A 10,657-nucleotide genomic window follows, 5' to 3' on the forward strand; every position below is an offset into this window, starting at 1 on the left:
CTACAACTGACCATAACACTGACATTGTAATTTAACTACAATAAGAAACAATTTACTGTACTGCACTGAGTGTAGCAGTACATGAAGTACCAGAGGCAATAAAGTTGAACTTTACAACAAACATTTGTTTTTTAACAGGATGACATACTGAGCAATAAAAGGGATGTTTGGGTAAAATGTACCTACTTGGTACTGATTGTATTGCTATTAAAGAATAGAGTATGATCATAAAACTGAGCATCTGATCATAAAATCTGGACATTTCAGGGAAGTGATGACTTCTGCATGACCTAATAAATCAGATTTTTTTTAATTTGCTGTCTGTGTATACTATTGTCTCCTTATCACACTGTGATGTGATATGGACATTATGATTATGAACTTTGATGATGAGAAATTGTAAGGCCATACAGTCAAATGAAGTGTCTAATTATTAAAATGTAACTGTTTTAATGAATTTATATGAATTCAGTTACTCATGTTTAATTCAAAGAGGTGGCATGGCAGTGGTTAGCACTGTCGCTGCAAGAGGGTTTTACGTTTGAACTTCTTGGCTGGCTGAAGCCTTTTAGTGCAAAACTTACATGTCCTCCAGCTACATCACTCAGCCCATAGACATGCTTTCTAGGGTAAGTGATGATTCTAAATTTGCCCACATACATGTGGATGTGGGTGTTATCTCTGTCTCTCTGTGTCAGGCCTGTGAAGGATGGGCATCCTGTCCAGTGTCAGCTAGGACAGACTCCAGCAGCCCTGTGACCCTTAACTTGATAAGCAGTTAGGAAAATGGATGGATGGGAGGATAGTGCTTTAGATCACAGCCTCCATAGTTATTCTGTAGCTAAATGTAACAAGAGGGGGACTAACAATGTAACAAATGGTAAATATAGCTGCATATAATTTACAGAGGACAGCACAAGGAAATAACAGGACATACCTGGGATGAAAAGAGGCTACGTACACAGCTTGAAAAAGGTAAGCTTGCTTGTTGGTGAACTGCATGTCTACATGGCCATAACTGGACATACAGCCATGCATTTTGCTGGTCAGAACATCTGTGTAACTTCCACATTTTTGCTCAGTGTTAAAGTGTACCCTGTAATATCTATGAAATAGGTAAACATTACTTAAATAACTACTTAATAGAGTCTCTGTAAGTTCCTCCAAAACATCCACAATGCATTACATGCCCTGCTGCTCCCCATGAGCTGTCTGAAGGTGCACAGAGGTGCTGAAAGGTAACTGAAGGAGACCTTTGCCATGTGCCATGAGCATCCTGTCAAATTATTGCATAATGAAACTACGAGATTTTCTGCCTAGAGGGTGTGTTAGAACCTGCACAGTTAAAACAAACAAATCCTGTGGAACAAAACAAAAAAGAACTAACATAACTCTAAAAGAAAGTAACAAAAAGAGACTGACATGAAGAAAGAGTAAAAAAAATAAAGAAAAGTAAATTCCATGGTTGTAAGTTAGTTTTGGAAGATGTTGACTCACTTCTCTTGGGAATGGTGTTTTGCTGCAGGTTGAATCAGAGTATCAATCAAAGCAAGGTTTAAATGGGACACAGAGGGATGCAAACATCGCTGTTTAAATGATCTCTTGCTTGTCAAGGAATTACATTGAGGAGACTAGCTTCTCCATCTCTAACTAGCTCCTTTTGGAAAATATCAAATATTAAATATTAAAGGCCCAAATTAAAAGAAAATATTAAAACAAACAATGTCAAGAACAAAAACACAACAGAAAAGTTCATTTGTACAGACTCTTACTGTAATTAAAGTGTATGTGCAACAAACTCTCTTCTGTATTTGTATGATGGAACTATTTTCAGAAAGGATTCCTTCTATGTCCTTAACTGCGTTAAGTTTCTAACACTAAAACTGATCCATGTAATACACTCTGTATTGTACAACTGGGCCACGTAAAAAAAAGAATTTATAACAGTGCATGTCATATTCTCCTAAGAGGTTGGCCATTAGTAAAAAAGAAACTGGACTGGGTTTAACTTGTCAGACAGCTTCAAAGAAGGCCGTGTGGGCCTCAAGGAAGCCTCCCTGGCTGATGGAGAATTATTGATTGTGTGTTCAGATATCTTGAGGCGCTGGTGTATAACACTGGGATTTAAATTCAGCCCTAATGCTCAGCCCATGCATAATTTATGTAGTTCCCATCAAAAGGTAGTAGCAATGCAAACTAAAGAGGTCTCAAGAAGCTTTTTGTTGAAAGTTTTCACACATCAACAAGCTTAAAGCTCAGTATGATTTTACAGCAATAGGTCAGAATCCAGGAGGAAAAAAAAAAAAAAAACAACCTAAAAACCAAGTGAATGGAGCTGGTCTTAAGTATTGGTGAAGGCTTTTGATCTATGCAACATACACCATGATTTATCTCTAATATAGAATTTAGATTAAAGAATAACACCATCTGTAGACTCCTATCAACTCATTAATGGAACATTTTAAATGTATGGTTTATTGCTTTATGTGGCTGATTTCTCATACATGTATAATGAAACTGATGCAAATGACACAAGCACACTACTGGCGTTCTGTTGTACTATTTTTATGTTCCTTTGCATTCCATCTTGCATGTAAACCACCATTCATTAGCTGAATAATAAAAGGACCATTCAAATATTGATCTGTCTTTCTGTATTGACCTATGCTGCCCCCAGCTATGCTTTATCACATGGTATGGACATTAATTTAGATAGAGAGGCGCATTTACTTGTAATTATGAAAGACCACTGAAAAATGAATATTGCATATAGTAATATTACAATCATAATAACCCTTCAGCTTTTTCAAAGAAGCTGTCAGTTACTGTATGTAGTACGTGCTGCTCCGTTCAATCTCTAATGACCCTCAAAAATGTCTCAGCATACAGTTCAGCAATAAGTAAACTTCTTCAAACAACTCTGTTATGTGACGTCATCCAGCCTTGTATAATTACAGGAGCCGGACCGATATAGGATTTTTAAGATCGATACTGATACCGATATTTTGTGATTTCTCAGCCGATTGTGTACATGTAGTTATTTATGGGCGCTTAATGAGATAATATGATGATGCAGTTTCAAAATAATCTTATTTTGTTGTCTCAGTAAGTTGTGGATTACTTGTTTAAGTTTTCCCCAGCTCTGCTTGGATCAGCTGATTGTTGTGTTTGCCATTCCAAACACATGTTGCCAACAGGTAAGTTGCAGAGTGCCCTCTGATGGACAATCCATGCAACATCAACACTCACAAAATGTTTAAGGGTGTTTCCCCCATCTCTTCTTTACTTTAAAATTTTTCATTTATCAGCCATTACAAATACCGCTACGCATATATTGAAAAATAATTAATATCAGTCACTATATTGGCCTTGCCCATATATAGGCTGTGCTCTAATAATTTCTTTTTAATTTTTGGCAGAGGGGTCATCATATCAAATAATTTCAATATTAATTGCTAAAAATTAAAAAGGTAGAATTTTTCCACAGTTAATTCAAGGTCCCACAAAAGTTATGGGAATTTTTACAAAAACGAATTTCTGATTCTGATCTTCATGGCATTTTTTTTTTGTTGTCATTTTATAATATGGTGGCAAAAAAAAAAAAAAATGTTAAATATAAAACAAAACATTTTGTTTGGTTAGCATAGCTGGGTGTCATCTTACGTAATCAAATGCATGGATGAAATGTCTCTTTCAGGACTTTTGGCAGGCCACAAAAAACATTTGCACTCGGCAGGAAGGAGGTTACTTAGAAATGGTAGAGTTTATTATACAGATTTTTTCATATAATTTCAAAATCAAGTAGAACTTTTGCATGCAACTAAAATCCTATCATGTATCTGAGGTAAGTAAGTAGAGATTGTGAGGCAACAGACAACAAAGCTGCATACAGAAATACTCATAACAGGTGGTGTAACATGGCAAGAGTTTAACTATTTTTTTTTCTTTTTCCTTTATTTATACACGTTGCTCATTATTCCCTCATCTGTGTCTGGCACAGTAGGACACTGAGTTTTGACAGTGCCCGTCCTCATTACTGGCAGGCGAGCACCAGAAAGATGAGATGCATTCTGACACCCGGGGCTGATTCTCACCTCCATTAACACCAGCAGGGGGTCACCGTGATCTGATTACAGGAGGGGATGAATCAGGGAAGGAAACATAGAGGGACAAGAGGGGAGGGAAGGGAGCGGGGAAAGAATGGGGGTGGGTGGGAGAGTATGTAGGTGATAAAGGAACAGAGAGAGGACAGAAAAGGGGAGAGAACAGTTCTAAGATGATGAAAGGGGGTGGTTGGAGATGGAGATGGAGATGGTGATGGTGGTGATGGGGTGGGGGTTGATGACTGCACCACTTGTCTGGAGTGCATAAGCCAGCAGCTGCGGGGCCTAATGATGGAGGTCATTGGCACATAGCTCGGTAAGGGCGACTGGCTGTGATCAATACCACCTGATGAGGTGTCTGAGTTCTCTCTGATGTGCATCAAAATGGAATATGTTTTTCCTCCTCATTTAATCGATGGGAAGAGTGTGAAACTAATTGGGCAAAACTGCAGGGGCATTTATTGATTAATCAAGCAGAAAAACGAGGGGAGCATATCAGGAGCCAGGGCCTCGATATGTGAGGGCAACGACATGGTGTTTTGATTGGTGAAATGAATCGATATCTTGAAATCATTGGCTGGGGCATAAAAGTCAGAGGAGCATGAAATATTTAAAGGCGTCATGGCAACAGCACCTGCAGATCTACAGAAGGCTGAATAAAAACAGACTGGCATCAATTTTAAATGCCAGACAGTCACATAGTGGAAATCACATCTGTGGATGATAGGATCTTCCTTTTCCCATTGCTCTCATGTATACAACCTTTTTAATACACATCAAATGCGATGCGCTTTAGTGTAGAGTGTGCCGCAAAGATGTCTGCATCTTTTCTTCTCCATGGTGAAAATATCATGGTGCTGGGCCTGTTTTGCATGATGGGAATGTGTTTGAGAATGATATGTGCATGGTGGAATGTCATACTGGGGTCCTCTGAAGGACAGGAATTTTGTGACTATAATCTCTCGTCTCTGAACCCCTAGGGAGAGCTGGATCAGACCACTCGATTCAGTCTTTTAGTTCCACTGTGGTGCATGATACAATACAGCAGTGTAAAAGCCATGTCCCTTGTTGAAGAAGATGGGAATAAAACCAGATGTGTGTTTGTGTAGTGTAGGTGAGGTTAGTTTTTGGTCTTCCCTAATAGCACATTTGGAGTGTTAAATAAAACATGGCACTTAAAGCAAATAACAGCAGAAGAAAAACAGTCAATTATATTAGAAAAAAGGTCAGAGAGAAAAATAAAGACCAACAAAATGCAAAGAGACTGATAAAGAAATGTTTAAATGGTATCACACCTACTGCAACTCCCATCAACACGTTGCTATTCTGACCAATTAGTACTTTACTGCATAAGTACTCGGAGATCATTGGCTAGACCACACCGATTTTTGAACACAGCCTTCATTGTGATCTCAACTTACATACCTGTAAGATTAGTGGCTGCACAGCTGGGACACTAGTACACTGACAAAAATCTCTCTAAGGACAAACAGACAGAAACGGCTACAGTAAGAAGTACTTAAAACTGCTTCCTGCTACTTCTCTCTGTCGCCACATTTTGCAATGATGACAAACACACACAAACAATCGCACAAGGTTAAAACACATTACCAGGGTGGGCTTAGTGGTGAAGCCGGCAACCACATACATATGCCGCGTTGCGGTGCGGGTTCGCGTCCCGGCCTGTCGCCAATTTGCCTGCGTGTCTTCCCCTGTACCTTTCCTCCATTTCCTGTCTCTCTCCACTGCCAACAAAAGCTGCTGTGGCCAAAAATGCAAAAAAAAAAAAAAAAAAAAAAAAAACACATTACCAGACACACTAGTAAATATAGAACACATGAATATCGAACTCATGATGAAATCTGCTGCAACTAAAATCAGACAATATGTGACGGTGAGGAAAGAGGGCAGGAGAGGTGTGAAGAAGGGGAGTGAGGGAAAATCTTTGCCTTCAGAGGTCAGCAAAGTGTCGGGGTGAAAGAATGCTCACTGACTTGCAAACACAATTTACTTAAGGACATGTTAATGGTCTGGAGGCTATTGGGAGGTGGTTGATAAGTGTCTGGCTCATGTATTGACCTCTCAGCGGCCTCGCAATGCTGTTGATTGCTGACTGGAGTCAGCAGGGAGGCTAGTGGTCTGGCTTTAACAGCTCCTGGGCTCTGAAAGTCTGCCGGTGGAAAGACTCAAGGCCACATTATTCTGAGTGGAAGTCCACCGGGTCTCATTGTTTTGACCCACTACACTCCTGTATACATACTAATGAGAGACTTACTCTTCACACAGTGTAAGAACTGCACAGTATTAATGCTGCCTTGCCCAGGTGTTGGTGTGCACTTAGAGTGGAAATCCTGTTAAGTTTAACTGTAGAGCAAGAAGGACCGGTCATCCAGTTTTACGTCCAAAATCCAACTCATTCAGTGTTTGAGAAACTAATAATTTTTAAGAATGCTAATGGATGTTATAAAACTATAAAAACTCTTATGAAACCCAAACATTTATATATCTAGTCATGCTTGAGGCGTGAGGTCAGGCATTTCATTTTTTAAGTAATAAATATAATTCTGGAAACATATTATTAAATGATATTTTAATGAAGTTGGACATACAATATACAGACTAAGCAGGTAACAGAAGTACTTATGGTGAGTACAGGAGTACCCTTTACCTCTGCTGGAATAAACTCTGACCCCCTTCCACCCACTGACTCTGACAGTGAAGTGTGTTCAGGTGATTCTGCCAATTCACAACAAAGTAAATACCCGACAGCATCAAAAAGAAAACCCCAACAATTAGATGATCCTTTATGAGCAAGCACTCGGCAATGGTGGGAATGAAGACCTCCCCTTTAACAGGAAGAGACATCCAACTGAGCCAGGATCAGGGATGGACAGTCATCTACTGGGTCCTTCAAAAGAGGTTAACTGAATCTAAAATAACTCAAGAATGAAATAAAAAATACAGCCAAAGAAAATAATTGCTAATAATAATTTGCACAGCTAAATTGTTACTTGTTACACACCCCCAGCACCAGTAAAATAGGAAAAAACCCTTGAACAAAACTTGTGTTTTACAGACCTGTGTAATATTCACAATCTTGTCTGGCATTTGGTGTGACAAAACAATGTAAAATGTAAGCAATCCATAATGCAGGGGAAGCCTGTAATGTGTTTTTTTCAATAGTGTGTGATGAACTACAGTGGAAGAAAAAGATAACAGAACCAGACTGTGTTTTCCACTGACATAAGAAAGCATGTGTCATTCTGTGTTTGGACTGGATAAAAAGTCATGCAGCTGGAGGATCGAATGTTCAGTGGTTAAGCAGCAGGTAGACAATCGGCCACTACACACAGGATAAAACTGGAGAAATTAGTTTCACTGAAAGTGCACGCATGATTTGTTGAAAGCACAGTGAAAATAGTAATGTGAAAAAAAAATCCAGTAACTGTCTCATGCTATGGCTTTAGAGGTCCAACATATTTTCTTAATAACAAGCTGCTCGGACGAAACACAGTGACTAGTCAAGAACCAAGATAAGCTTTAACTCCAATGGTTTCTAATACTATTGGATGTTTCTTGACAGTTCCTGTGTTACAGTGACCAACTCTGCCTCATGGTTGACAGGTAAGCATCCCTCAGTGCAGCCTCTAGCAAATCTCCGAACACTGAAAACTCAGGTTTTAGCAGGGCAATGGGGATATAGACAGAGGGACTAGAAAAGCAGACCAGCATTTACAACCTGTTTGGGATTTGGCTATTGCACCGTGACTAACACCCCTGCTGTACCACATATGCTGCTGAATTTTAAGTCTGGCATACTGCAGGAGGTACAGGGTTAGTAAGACTAGAGAACAAATGCCATCTGTTAAATAAACAAACAGAAAACATTGCGCAATCGTTTTCCATGCAGGAGGAAAACTTTTCAATCCCTAAAATGAATGCATGCCATTACGCCTCAACTCCAGACGGCCAATTATGTTTTATTCTGGCACTTAAAGTTTGTGAAGGAGTGCAGGATATTGCCCATAATATATACACAAGCAGGCTGCCACCACAGGATTGCTGCTTAAACGGTCCCCTTGGGGGTCCTGAGGTGTGGAGGGAAGGTACCACAGCACAGAGACAGCCACCTGCATGTGTCTGCTCTTACTATATGTGTGCCAATTACTCACAGACAGACAGACAGAGGAGCCTGACAGGCCATAGCTGTTTGGCAGATGCCATGCACAAATGCTTCACACTGGCTTGACGTCTATGGACTAAGATGAGACTTTTGTCTGACGGCTCGGTTGGACCAGGGCCAAGGAGGAAAATATAGGGAGTCATGGCAGTGGTGAGAGGGGGTCATGAGGAAGTTATAAGACGGGAGCTGGGAGGATTAATATTACATTCATTTATCCAACAAGAATGACAGCAGTATGACAGGCAGCATATGAATATTGGGAAAAGTTTGTATGGCTGTCCCAGTGTTTTAAATATTAACTATTTATAAAGTAGACAGTGCAAGGAGAAGATTTTAGCATGTTTGCCCAAGGCTATGTGGTAACTTACTGTTTGAAATTTGGATTTTACATAAACCTGGCAGTTGTTATACAAGCTAAGAATAAACCGAGGACCAAAATAATGATTCTACCACCCCCCCCCCCCCCCCCCCACACACACACACACACGCACATAGACCTACTGTACACCGCTCTCTCCTTTCTGTCCATCTGTTTTTCTGTCTTTTGACGACCCTCCTTTTCTTTCCTTTTTCTCTATGCAGCACTGAATTCACAGTTAAAAACACCCATAAATTAGTTCATTGGATCATGCTGTTGTTATGATGATCAGCCACTGTATCCATTTACGTATAGCACCACCCATGCTAACAGGCATATAGTTAAATCAGTAGTAAATGAAACAAATCTAGAGGATATAACAAAGAATAAATCATCTTTCAAGTAAAAAAGATACCTAAAGGGATGTTTGTTGTTTAGGTAGTACCGCTTTTCTCCATACTTCCTACTCTTCCCTGTCTGAGTGGCCTGTCAGAGAAGTGGCTGCACCTGAGATGTGAGTAGCTAGTGATACAAAGCCTTCTCTTTCTCTCTCTTACTCTGTTTTTGGGCAGCTTCCACTTCCTCATAGTCCTTCTGGTTAGGTTTTTTTTTTTAGTTCTTGCACCCTTACTCAACACCTTACAAACATTTTCGGTCAGCCACACGCCATGCACCATTAATATCCTACACTTTCACACCTCACCACATTTTTGGTCACATGAACTGATTGCGAAATTGAATCCTTTTGTGTATGAACTCCTCTTGCTTGTTACCAGCCTGAGCCAAGTTGGTAAAAATGCAAAAACAGCCCAAATAGGCCCACAATTCAAGTTTTATATACCGTATTTTTCGGACTATACGACGCTCCGGAGTATAGGTCGCACCAGCCAAAAAATGCATAATAAAGAAGAAAAAAACATATATAGGTCGCACTGGACTATAAGTCGCACTTTTTTTGGGGGGGGGGGGGGGGGGGGGGGGGGTTGATAGAATCCGAGACCCAGAGCAGAAATTCCATCTTGAACGGCAATTTAAAATAATAATGGATTAAAGAACAGGACGAACACGGTTACGCCTACGTTATGCTAACGTAACACATTCAGCTACATGACGCACAACGAACACGTGTTCGGTATGTTAACGTAACATTAAGTTATTCAGATAACCATAGCATAAAGAACATACTAACAAGTTAACCAAACCATCAATCCATTGAATTCTTCATCCTCGGTGTCACTTCTAAACAACTCCGTACACTCCGTAGACGAAGCGCCGTTTCCTCTTCTGTGTCGCGTTAGTCAGACTCGTCGTCAGCTGCAGTTCCAATTATTCCAGCCTTTCTGAATCCCAACAGGATGGTTTGGTTGTCACTGAAGCCCATGTTTTCTTGATCCATCCAATGACTTCCAGGAAAGTTGGGTGGCGCATTCTCCCAGTTGCCGTTAAGCTGTGCTCTCCATCCATCATCCACTGCGCCCACAGGTTACGCAAGACTGCCTTAAAGCTGCAGTTCACGGAGATGTCAAGTGGCTGGAGTATTTTGGTTCATGTGTTATAAATGTCACATATACGTCGCTCCGGAGTATAGGTCGCACCCCCAGCCAAACTATGAAAAAAAGTGCGACTTATACTCCGGAAAATACGGTACTCCAAATTCCAATTTATGTCAGAGTGAGAGTCAGGCAGCATTCAACAGACAGAGCCTTTTACTACTAAATATTGCAACTGTCAGATCCATACAATCATTCACAAGAGGGGCAGTCATTTTCTCATAAAAAAATAAAGAGTGCTAGCTTAAATAAAAAAAGTGTTAATATTGGTTAAAATGCCAATATTCTACTATTTTGCGTGACCATATGTTTGCATGTGATTTCAAAGCTCCCCAGTGATGCTGGCCACCTTGGTCATTCATGTGTCATACAATAGCATGACAAATACATGCACAGGTACACACATAAACACACAGGTACACACTCGCTTGTAAGAAAAAAATCTGGACACTGCTTTGTCTGC

The sequence above is a fragment of the Archocentrus centrarchus genome, chromosome 22 (assembly GCF_007364275.1).
Source record: "Archocentrus centrarchus isolate MPI-CPG fArcCen1 chromosome 22, fArcCen1, whole genome shotgun sequence".
Classification (NCBI taxonomy): Eukaryota; Metazoa; Chordata; class Actinopteri; order Cichliformes; family Cichlidae; genus Archocentrus; species Archocentrus centrarchus.